Below are 13,707 nucleotides of genomic sequence, written 5' to 3' on the forward strand. Positions count from 1 at the left end.
TGTATTAAATATTTACTTACCTCATCGTCCTTTATATTTTGTAAGTGTTCTTACCTTAGCTGGAATCATTTGACTTACTTGTAGCACCCCTAACTTGTATCCATTGTCAGAACAAGGTTTCAGAGCATTTCCAAAACTTTCAGAAACATTTACAGATAAATGTTGCAAGTTACTATTCAAATTCTGAAATCATTCATAATGTCCCTTAAATGGACTCTCAAGGTCCAATACGAGTATTAAAATCGAGTCGAGACTTAATCGAGACATTTCAAAATTTTTCCAAGGTGCAGGGCTCACACGCCTGTTTGGTACAAGGGGCACGTCCGGTGACCTTGGGAAATGCCCATTTTAGAGGCCGTGTTTGACCCCATGTAACTCTTTGACTTGTGCACACAGCCATGCCACACGCCCGTGTGCTAGGCTGTGTGGTACACACGGCTGAGACATACACCCATGTATTTGTTCGTGTGCTCAATTCTGAGATTTTGTTTCTTAAAATTTAGGTGCAAGGGACACACGGCCTAACTACACGCCCAGTACCCGACCATGTTTCACACACGGGCAGACATACACAATCTAGACACACTCCTGTGTGTCTGGCCGTGTGGACAAAATAAAGCCATTTCTAGATTCATTTCTCACCCAAATCACATCCATGACCTGCACTTGAAACACATATCCAATACTAACCATTCCAAGCATTCAAATTAAAAAAATTCTATCATTCAACATGGCATACCATTACATGCATACATGTTCATAGCCTTGCCTTAGTTTAGTCCATATGTTAGACATAATAGATCAACTACACAACACATATGTAGCTACCATAGTATGACATTACAAATATATCAAAACCAACCATTACTAGCCATTCTAATGGCTAGATTACAAGCATCATTTACATTTACATGCCAATACGGCCAATATATCCTATACATGCCATTACGACCATAATTGATTTACCATAAATACCGATATAGGTTGGTGGATAGTGTGAGTGATCTCCACCAAGCTTCCAATCCAACGAGATTCTGATTTACTATAAAACAAGGAAATAAAACTAAGTAAGCATAAAATACTTTGTAAGTTCGTATAACATGGTACTTAACTTACCATTCATTCTATTTTGAGGTAACTATATAAGGCATATTCAATCAATTTTCCCTCAAGCCCTATACATATCCTGTGATGCCCTAAAAATCTAATTATATATTTATTTTTGTATGTTGTGTTGCAAATGCATGTCGGTTTCAGTGGTTGAGTGTCTTGAGGAGTGTTGGAGAAGTCTTGAGTTCAAGCCTCGGCTTATGAAATTTTTTTGTTTTAATTGAATAAAACCGTTGCTGCTATATAGTGGGTTCTTAAATAATTATGGGAAAAGCAAGTCAGAAAAAGCCTGTTGGTCCAGGGGATAGTGGCGTGTTACTGCTACTAGGGGACTTGAGATTGAGTCCGAAGATTGTATGTTAGTGGAACTCTGATGGTTGGACGGCTAAAGTGTTTGAAGGGTGTAGGGTTTTGTGTGGCCGAAATTTAGGAGGAAAAAGGCGGGATTTGGATGGTGATCAGTTGAGGATGTTGTGGAGAGATTTTATGAGGAAATCAAGGGGATGTTGAAGTGGGGGAGTGTTGGTGCCGAATGGGGACTCTAGGTACACAAGGAAATTCGACTGGAGTGTAGTAAGTTTCTTTCCTCCATTTCGTTTGTTACCAAGTTTTTCTTTTTTTGCATCTTTGCACTTTTGGTACTCTTGTTTTTGCGTTTGGGTGCAACTTTAATCTCCCTTCCAGTCAATTGGTTAGCTGACTTCCTTTGCCATTCTTTTGGTCTGTCTCCCTCGCAAATTTCACTTTTTGGTTGGGCCGATTCCTTTCTATTCTCCCCTCTCTTAATCTTTAGTTTATTTCTTCATCATTCCCTCTTATCACTTTCAGTTTTGGATTCTACCTTCTTCCCCCCACAATCGGTTGTACCTTAGACTAAATACCTCGTCTCTCTCCTCTTCTGTTCTTCTCTCTGCTCTCTCTCCATCCCTTCCCTCTTCACTGGTGTATTGGCCGAATATTATTTGTAATTCTCAAGGAGTGAAGGAGTTCTCTAGTGTTACAGAAACGATCAGAACCTTTCTCTCGTTTCTTGATCGGAGATAACCATCAAGGAGTTTGTTATCAACCTTTGTCAGCGATTTAAGCGGGATAAAACCATACTCATTCAATCAAGGTTTGGTGGTCGTGGGCTTCTGCACGTACTCACAAACAGGTGTGCAATCACACTGCAGCAATTGTTAATCTGCAAAAGCCGAAAAATATGACTATTAATGCTACACGAGCGTGCGCTCGTTCGTGTGATGATCCGAACGTGTAAACTGTAGGCGTTTGACAGTAGAGGCCGCCATGAGTGATTTCATGGGCTTAGGTCGTACTGGGCCACGTTGGGCTGAAATGGGCCGTGTGGGCCCCACGATCTTGACTGATATACCCCTATGTTATGTATGACTATTTTTGAGCATGACATGTTGCATACACGTATGATATTATGACATAACATATTGCATGGGGATGAGTTTGCTATATTTGGAGGAAGTGAACTGTACTGGCAGCTCTGCTGCATGTACTGTTTAGTGCCGCAACGGGTGCTATATTTTGGAGTGTAGGGATGGGTGGGTTGATTTTATCCCCACATAGAGTGCAGGGTTGGACGGAGTGGAGTGTAGAGGATGGATGGGTAGGATTTCTGATTGCATTCTGTTACTATTACTTAACTATGCTAAGGCCTACATTGATACTGGTACTGTAATAGGCTAAAGCCCTAACTAAGACTGAGTTGCTACCGAAACAGGCTTAGGCCCAGACTGTAACTGCCTACTGTTTGGCTGATTGTTGATAAGGGATTACACACTGAGTTTCTGATGCGAGCTCGACCAAGGAGTTAGATGCCAAACCTATGGAGCTGCCATTGGGACCAATCACTCATGCCAAGAGGTTTCAAGGAGCTTTGTCAAGTTACATTGCTCAATTTGGAATAGAAGGAATGGTTGAACATCAAGTGGCCAGCTCAAGTAGCTCAATTTGCAATATTGTGCAATTTGACTTAGCTCGTTTCAGCTCTAAGGAGCTTATGGCGTCTTGAAGCTAGCTCAAGGAGCTTGGTTTCTTTTTTATTTAAATTTATGCATTATTGTTGCTGGAATAAAATTATTAAGTTATTAAAATATTTAAGATCAAATAAATATGTCAAAATCTGGACATAATAAATTAAAGTATTAAATGTGTCTTAGTTCATGCATCAATTTAATGTGTCTTAGTTGGGACAAATTTATTAGCTGTAGCTATTTAATTTGTCCAGCCAAATCTAAGTATTTAATTTTTCTTAGTTGCTGCATATTTAAGTTGTCTTAGTTCAACCGAATTAAAGATGTCTTAAACTAATTAAATTGTTCCATTTAATTTGTCTAGGAACATGCATGGGACGACATGAATTTGGGCAGCTTATAAGTGCTCATTATTCAGCACCTTTTCGTGGACACCAAGGGCCAAGGGAGCTAATGTTTCCTCTCTTCAAGGTTGGCCGTCCAGCTCTCCAAAGCAGCATCTTAGAGCTTTCACATTGCTGAAGCATCTTTTCACAAGGAATGGCCATTCATTTTCGTGCATTCACACCAAAGGACCACTCACATTCAGGTTTCACACTTGCATGGCCATTGGAGTACCTCAAAATGCTCATTAAAGTCAAGCCTTTTTAGCTCATACAAGCAGCACTTTAAAGAAGCATCCAAGCAGCCTTAAATCACGTCGGTTGAATCTGCCCATGTTATTTAGCCCATTAAATTGTTCTAATTATTTTCAGCTGATTGAGATCTCTTAAGAGTGTCCATTAACATCCCTAAGTCCAATGAAGCTTCAAGGAAGTTTCCACTTCCTTAAGTGTTAAGTTGTTGTACATTTAAGTCCCCTAAATGTCTATTCGACTTGTAACACCCCGAACCCGAGACCGACACCGGAGTCGAACACGAGGTGTTAACAGACTTTAAACCCTTTATAAAAATATTTCTCAGACACTGCCAATCTGCGTACTAGTCGCTTTAAAAATCATATATTGAGTTTCACAACTCGAAAATCAGTTTCGTGATTTTTCCCTGAAACTAGACTCATATTCCCATCTACATATTTTTTTCTAGAATTTTTGGTCTGGCCAATTAGTACAGTTTATTAGTCAAAGTCTCCCATGGTACAGGGATCGACTACACTGACCTTTGCGCATTACGACCTGGATATCTCCCTGGACAGAGCTTCAATACTGATACCGTTTGTTTCTGTAGAAACTAGACTCAGAGTGGAATCTATCCATATATGGTATGACTCCTAATTATCTCTGGTTAATTTATAATGAATTTCCAAATTTGGAACAGGGAATCCAGAAACCGTTCTGGCCCTGTCTCACGAGAACCTGAATATCTCTAAACATACTGTCCATATGATCTTTTCGTTGCTTCTATATGAAAATAGACTCATCGAGCTTCGAATACATAATTTATTCATCAATTAATCCCACTCCTACTATTTTTAGTGATTTTTCAATCTCATGTCACTGCTGCTGCCAGCATCTGTTATGAAAGCAACTATGCCCATTTCGTGATTTCTCCTTGATCTAACTAGTGATTCGTCATACATATCACAAATTATGATCATGACTAGCCATGCCAAAGGCTAATCATTGTCAAACATCCCCCTACTACACTATTGCCATATCATGAATTTTAACACCAAAATAATCAACCATGACATATGGCATAAAAATCGTATTACCAAGACTTACGACCCAACATTAGAACCAAATTCAATCGAACATTATGCCATTTTCGCATGGCTAAAAGTTTACATACCAAATTTCAACAAAACATATTAGCCTATACATGCCGAAATGTTCTCTTAGACCAACTAAGAAGAAAATACCAAAGGTTGCTAGCCGGTGTGATGACTCCAATGATGGCCCGATCACGCAAGAAGAGACGAGTCCAAGAAACCTAAAATAGGTGACAAGGAAACGCCGAGTGAGTATATAACTCAGTAAGTCATAAGCAATGCACTACCATCCTTTAATAACATTATCACAATAGGAAATAAGATGGAACGAGGCTAGTTACTCCATCCATACCGAACCATGCCATAGTTCCTCAAACCCATCGGTTCAATCTCATACCGAATCTTGCATTCACATTCCATATACTCATCAATAGGATATTTGAGGCATTTTCATACATCATTTTATTTTCGTTACAATCATACAACTAAACGGCCTTTCACCTATTCCACAATAAATCTTATGTACGTGACTTCAATTATAATTTTCACATAGGTTTCAACTTACCAAGCTCAACTCCAATTATAAACATAGCGCCTATTGGCCATGAACTCAAGGTACTTACCCGATCCGCTGTCCGTGATCGACTTAATAATGTCGCACACTTAGTGTCCATAATGATTCAAACATATATATTAAGTCCGCACACTCAGTGCTATATAATCAACTCGCACACTTAGTGCTATATAATCAAACTCGCACACTTAGTGCTACATAATCAAACTCGCACACCTAGTGCTACATAATCAAATTCGCACACTTAGTGCTACATAATCAAGCTCGCACACTTAGTGCTACATAATCAAGCTCGCACACTTAGTGCTACATAATCAAGCTCGCACACTTAGTGCTGTACAATTTAAACCCGCACACTTAGCGCCAATCTCATGATCATAAATGTTTATACCCGCACTCTTAGTGCCGAGGTCAACAACTCAATACATCTCACCTCTTTTCTCTTCATTCAACACTTTCATCACCACATACATACATGTATATAAATTTATCATTCCATTCAGCATGATTACATAGACATTATGTCTATTTAGATCAATACAAAATATATGCTTGATGACTTACTTTGTGTTGGGTAAGACGGTTCCAACTCGGTTACTCGATGATCTTTTCTTTGCCCTTGCTTGCCTCTCCACCTTTAGCTTCTCGAGCTAAATCGATAAATTAACTAGTTTAACCATCTTGCTAAACATTCATACTTCAATTACACATGCATGTGTATGTTTGTATATTCGGCAATGACAATGGTAATTTAGCAACCTTAATTTAACTTATAATTGTTCATAACACATTTAAAGCATCCACTCCATTCCATCATTTCAAAGCACATACATTACTCAAATATTATCCAAATTCACATTCAGCATTTTCACAAACACACATGCCGATTTCATTCACTCATCTCTAATGTTAATTAAGAAATGCCGAATGTCACCAACTAAATGGCATACACACACACCCACATGCATAAAAGTCATCCACACCTCCTATAGCTCATTCGGCCTTCACCTTTGCTAGTTTTCTCCATTTTTTTTGTCGGTTATATATACATAGTCCTAAGGTAATATCACGAATGGGCTTTCATATATATGTATATATACATATAGCCGAATATGCAAAGCTTAAACCCAACATCACATAAGCTCCTAAGTGATGGCCGAATATGTATATCTATATATATTCATCAACTATACTATTACTTTTAATTTATCTAATCACACAATTTCATCTAAGTTTAGCATGTAACACAATCATCACCCTTATTAATCTCTTATAGCCGAAAACCATACTTACCCCCAAAATCGAAATTTCAACATGGTTTACAAAAATCACTTGATAACTCACTCAATATTAACTAAAATTTCAAAAGCTAGTACAAACTTCCTTACCTTAATAGTGACTTAAGATGACCGATTGCTCATGTTACCAACAATATTCAAGATTTGAACATGGGCTAAGTAAGGGACTTAGTAACTAGCTTAATACATTCAACAATTTCCAAAAGCTACCATGCATTACATACCTTATTCAAGACTAGAAGGAGTGGCCGAATGTCTTACTTCCCCTTCCCCCTTCTTCTTAGCATTTTCGGCCAAGGATGATAAAAGATGAACAAATTTTTTTTTCTTTCTTCTTTAGATTCGGCTAGCAAGAACATGAATGATGATCCCTTTTTTTTTTCCTTTCATCATTCTTTATTACTAACTTTTTATTTTGTTATTCATCCCATGATGCACCAACAAAACATGTCTATGACATGTTTTGCCCATCACACCTTGTCCACCTTATTTGTCATAGCCGGCCACTATAAAAGGGGGGGGGAAATTTGACATGCAAGTCCTCCCCTTTTTCCACATGCACTAATAGGTCCTTACGCATTGACCTATCACATTTTAAAATTTTCTCGCATAAGTCCTATTGACTAAATTCACATGCAATCGACTAAATCGAAGCTTGAAATTTTCACACATTCATAATTACATATTCTAGACAATAATTATCACATTCAAACATTTCGGTGACTCGGTTTAGCGGTCCCGAAACCACTTCCCGACTAGGGTCAATTTTGGGCTGTTACAACTCTCCCCCACTTAAGAAATTTTCGTCCCCGAAAATCTTACCGGTAAATAGGTTTGGGTATCGTTCTTTCATCGAGCTCTCGGTTTCCCAAGTAGCTTCCTCGATCCCATGTTTGAGCCATAACACCTTCACTAACGGAACCCTTTTGTTTCGCAACTCCTTCACTTCACGAGCTAGGATACGTATCGGTTCTTCTTCATAACTCATATCGGCTTGAATTTCAACCTCTGATGGGCTAATTATATGCGATGGATCAGATCGATAGTGTCGAAGCATCGAAACATGAAAGACGTCGTGAATCTTTTCAAGCTCAGGGGGCAAAATCAATCTATACGCAACCGGACCAACTCGTTCGGAGATCTCGTACGGCCCAATGAATCTCGGGCTCAACTTGCCCTTACGGCCAAACCTGAGTACCTTTTTCCAAGGCGAAACTTTAAGGAACACTTTATCTCCCACCTGATATTCAATGTCCTTTCGTTTCAAGTCCGCATACGATTTCTAACGATCTGTGGCTGCCTTCAGACTTTCACAGATTACCTTTACTTTCTGTTCGGCATCTTTAATCAAATCAACTCCGAAAATTTTACTTTCACCGAGCTCGGTCCAAAACAATGGTGTACGGCATTTACGACCGTACCAAGCCTCGTAAGGTGCCATCTTAATACTTGATTGAAAACTATTGTTGTAAGCGAATTCAATCAAAGGTACATACCGTTCCCATGAACCACTAAACTCAAGGATGCAGCATCTCAGCATATCCTCGAGTATCTAAATTATCCGCTCGGATTGACCATCGGTTTGGGGATGAAAAGCGGTGCTAAAATGCAGCTTGGTACCCAAAGCTTCTTGCAATTTCTTCCAAAATCGCGAGGTGAATCTCGGATCTCTATCCGACACGATAGAAATAGGTACTCCATGTAATCTCACAATATGAGAAACATACAATTAGGCTAGTTTATCCAATGAAAAATCCGTACGCACGGGGATAAAGTGAGCCGACTTAGTCAGTCTATCAACAACAACCCAAATCGCATCCTTCTTACTTGTTGACAATGGTAGTCCGGACACAAAGTCCATTGTGACTCGATCCCATTTCCACTCGGGTATTATGATCGGCTGAAGTAATCCTGAAGGCACTTGATGTTCCGCTTTCACTTGTTGACATATTAAACATCTCGAAACAAAGTCGGAGATGTCCCGTTTCATACCATGCTACCAAAATCGACGTTTCAAATCGTTGTACATTTTCGTACTCCCCGGGTGAATTGACATTCGGCTACAATGGGCTTCGTTCAGAATCATCGAAATGAGTTCCGAATTTCTTGGAACACACAAACGACTTCTGAACCTCAAACAATCGTCCTCATCAATTTGAAATTCGGATTCCATATTCGGAATACATTCAGCCCGTTTTGCAACCAATTCATCATCGACTTTCTGAGCTTCACGAATTTGATGAATCAATGATGGTTTGGCCTTTAATTCAGCTACTAACACATTGTCGGGTAGAACAGACAAGTGCACATTCATCGCTCGTAAAGCAAACAGTGATTTTCGGCTTAAGGCGTCCGCAACCACATTAGCCTTTCCCGGGTGGTAATCAATGACAAGCTCGTAATCTTTCAACAACTCAAGCCAACGTCTTTGTCGCAGATTTAAGTCTCTTTGAGTCATCAAATATTTGAGACTTTTGTGATCCGAAAATACATGGCACTTTTCGCCAAACAAATAATGTCGCCATATTTTCAAAGCAAATACGATGGCGGCTAGCTCGAGATCATGGGTTGGATAATTTCTCTCGTGTGGCTTCAATTGTCTAGACGCATAGGCCACAACTCGACCTTCTTGCATCAATACGCAACCCAACCCGAGTAGGGATGCGTCACTATAAATGACAAACTCTTTGCCTGATTCGGGTTGCACTAAAATTGGAGCTTCAGTCAAATGAGTTTTCAGTTGATCGAAGCCTTTCTGACATTTCTCCGTCCATTCGAACTTAGCATCCTTTTGAAGTAGCTTCGTCATTGGTGTGGCTATCATCGAGAAACCTTTGACAAATCGTCGGTAATAACCGGCGAGTCCCAAAAAGCTCCGAACCTCAGTAATATTTCTCGGAGGTTTCCAGTTAAGTATGGCTGAGATTTTGTTCGGGTCAACTCGAATACCCGATGCGGATACCACATGACCTAAGAAGCTAACCTCTCTTAACCAGAACTCACACTTACTGAACTTAGCATATAACTTCTTATCCCGCAAAACTTGCAACACTAATCTCAAGTGTTCAGCATGTTCGATCTCATCTCTTGAATAGACCAAGATGTCATCAATGAACACAACTACGAACCGATCCAAATATGGTCTGAAGATCCGATTCATCAAATCCATAAATACTGCAGGGGCATTAGTGAGCCCAAACGGCATCACTAAGAACTCGTAGTGACCGTACCTCGTTCTGAAAGCAGTTTTGGGCATGTCCGTATCTCAAATTCGCAACTGATAATAGCCCGATCTCAAATCTATTTTTGAGAACACTGAGGCTCTCTTTAGTTGGTCGAACAAATCATCGATGCGCGGCAACGGATATTTGTTCTTTATCGTCACTTTATTCAGCTGACGATAGTCAATGCACAACCTCATGGTTCCGTCCTTCTTTTTCACGAACAATACTGGTGCACCCCAAGGTGAGAAACTTGGTCGAGCAAAACCTCTATCCGTCAATTCTTGCAACTGAGATTTTAACTCTTTTAACTCGGTTGGTGCCATACGATACGGAGCTATCGAAATCGGCGTAGTCCCAGGTACAAGCTCAATACCAAACTCTACCTCCTGAACAGGTGGTAAACCCGGTAATTCTTCAGGAAAAACATCCGGGTATTCACAAACCACCCGCACAGATTCGGGTTTCTTTTCTAATTCTTTATCATCAAGTACATACGCAAGGTATGCTTCGCACCCTTTTCTTACATATTTCTGGGCCAACATTGCTGATATTACAGCTGGCAACCCCTTCAAATCCGTAGACTCAACTCGGATTACCTCGTTATTTGCGCACCTCAAATCAATAGTCTTGCTTTTGCAATTCACAACCGCATCATGCGCAGTCAGCCAATCCAAACCAAGAATAACATCAAATTCATCAAACGGCAAAAGCATCAAGTCCGCCGGAAAACAAGAACCTCGAATTACTAGGGGACATCTCTTACACACTTTGTCGACAAGCACGTAACGACCCAAGGGATTTGACACCCGAATTACGAACTCAGTAGACTCAACAGGTAGAGTCTTACTGGATGCTAAGGTTTCACATACATATGAATGAGTAGAGCCAGGGTCAATCAATGCAATCACATTAGTATCAAAGAGAGTGAAGGTACCAGTGATGACGTCAGGGGAGGATTCCTCCTCTCGTGCGCGAATGGCATATGCTCTAGCTGGAGTACGGTTCTCGGCTCGAACAGCCGTATCAGAGGCCCCTCTCTGACTACCACCCCTACCTCCTAAAATTCTTGGTGGTCTACCTCTAGTTGTCACTCCACTAGGTCTTGCACCTTGAATCTTATTCTTCTCATCAAGCTCCGTGCAATCTCTAATGAAGTGGTCCTTCGAACCGCATCCGTAACTGGCCCTGTTAATAGACTTACCCCAACATTCACCTATGTGTCGTCTTCCACATTGGGGACATTTAGGTTTCTCTAGACGATTATTGCCCACACTAGCTACCGAAGTAGCTCGGGAGTCCGTCGATGGTCTTGCTCTGATGGAAATTCCCGCAGTCGTCCTCGACTTATTAGTGTCCTCCCTGAACTTCTTTACGGCTGAGAACAGAGCTTTACCCGTCGATCTTTTACGGTAGTCTCTAGCTTCAAATTCAGCCTTCTTCTTCTCCTTTCCAAGTTCTTCCGCCTTGCAGGCTCGTTCGACTAGTGTTACGAATTCTTTTATTTCCAAAATACCCATTAGTAGCTTTAAATCTTCATTCAATCCTTCTTCGAATCTTTTGCACATAGCAACCTCATCAGCTACACACTCCCGGGCATACCTACTGAGTCTTACGAATTCATGTTCGTATTCAGATACTGTCATACGGCCTTGCTTGAGTTCCAAGAATTCCTTACGCTTTCGATCAATGAACCGTTGACTAATATATTTCTTTCGAAATTCCGTCTGAAAGAAGTCCCAAGTTACTCGTTCGTTTGGGACTATGGAAATCAGGGTCCTCCACCAATAGTAGGCTGAGTCCCGCAACAAGGATATAGCACACTTTAGACATTCATCGGGTGTGCATGACAGTTCATCAAACACCCGAATGGTATTATCAAGCCAGAACTCGGCCCTTTCAGCATCATCAGTAACTATGGCCCTGAACTCCTCAGCCCCGCGCTTCCTAATCAAGTCTACAGGTGGCTTACTCAGCCTCACAGGATCAGTAACTGATGGCATTACTGGCTCCGGGGGTGGATTATTCAAATTCGGGAATTGTTGGACAGCCGGATTGGTTCGGGCATACTGCGCGACCCACTCATTCATCATGGTAAAGAAGGCTTGTTTAGCCCCCTCACCTTGATTATTCGCAGATGACTGAGGTTCAGCAGGCGGTGTCCCTTGTGCAGGAGCAGCCGCTACACTTTCAATTTCATCCGCCAAGGTTCTCTCTACACCGGGATCCATTTACTAATCAAAACATAAATTTTAACCGTCAGAAGTCATCACACAGTTAAACATTAACATTCGGCATGTATAGCTAGACTCATACGTGCTATGGTAGTCCTAGAACCGACTAAACCATAGCTCTGATACCAATCAAATGTAACACCCCGAACCCGAGACCGACACCGGAGTCGAACACGAGGTGTTAACAGACTTTAAACCCTTTATAAAAATATTTCTCAGACACTGCCAATCTGCGTACTAGTCGATTTAAAAAATCATATCTTGAGTTTCACAACTCGAAAATCAGTTTCGTGATTTTTCCCTGAAACTACACTCATATGCCCATCTACATATTTTTTTTCTAGAATTTTTGGTCCGGCCAATTAGTACAGTTTATTAGTCAAATTCTCCCATGTTACAGGGATCGACTACACTGACCTTTGCGCATTACGACCTGGATATCTCCCTGGACAGAGCTTCAATACTGATACCGTTTGTTTCTATAGAAACTAGACTCAGAGAGGAATCTATCCATATATGGTATGACTCCTAATTATCTCTGGTTAATTTATAATGAATTTCCAAATTCGGAATAGGGAATCCAGAAACCGTTCTGGCCCTGTCTCATGAGAACCTGAATATCTCTTAACATACTGTTCATATGATCTTTTCGTTGCTTCTATATGAAAATAGACTCATCGAGCTTCGAATACATAATTTATTCATCAATTAATCCCACTCCTACTATTTTTAGTGATTTTTAAATCTCATGTCACTGCTGCTGCCAGCATCTGTTATGAAAGCAACTATGCCCATTTCGTGATTTCTCCTTGATCTAACTAGTGATTCGTCATACATATCACAAATTATGATCATGACTAGCCATGCCAAAGGCTAATCATTGTCAAACATCCCCCTACTACACTATTGCCATATCATGAATTTTAACACCAAAATAATCAACCATGACATATGGCATAAAAATCGTATTACCAAGACTTACGACCCAACATTAGAACCAAATTCAACCGAACATTATGCCATTTTCGCATGGCTAAAAGTTTACATACCAAATTTCAACAAAACATATTAGCCTATACATGCCGAAATGTTCTCTTAGACCAACTAAGAAGAAAATACCAAAGGTTGCTAGCCGGTGTGATGACTCCAATGACGGCCCGATCACGCAAGAAGAGACGAGTCCAAGAAACCTAAAATAGGTGACAAGGAAACGCCGAGTGAGTATATAACTCAGTAAGTCATAAGCAATGCACTACCATCCTTTAATAACATTATCACAATAGGAAATAAGATGGAACGAGGCTAGTTACTCCATCCATACCGAACCATGCCTTAGTTCCTCAGACCCATCGGTTCAATCTCATACCGAATCATGCATTCACATTCCATATACTCATCAATAGGATATTTGAGGCATTTTCATACATCATTTTATTTTCGTTACAATCATACAACTAAACGGCCTTTCACCTATTCCACAATAAATCTTATGTACGTGACTTCAATTATAATTGTCACATAGGTTTCAACTTACCAAGCTCAACTCCAATTATAAACATAGCGCCTATTGGCCA

This window comes from Gossypium hirsutum, chromosome A01, assembly GCF_007990345.1.
Source record: "Gossypium hirsutum isolate 1008001.06 chromosome A01, Gossypium_hirsutum_v2.1, whole genome shotgun sequence".
Classification (NCBI taxonomy): domain Eukaryota; kingdom Viridiplantae; phylum Streptophyta; class Magnoliopsida; order Malvales; family Malvaceae; genus Gossypium; species Gossypium hirsutum.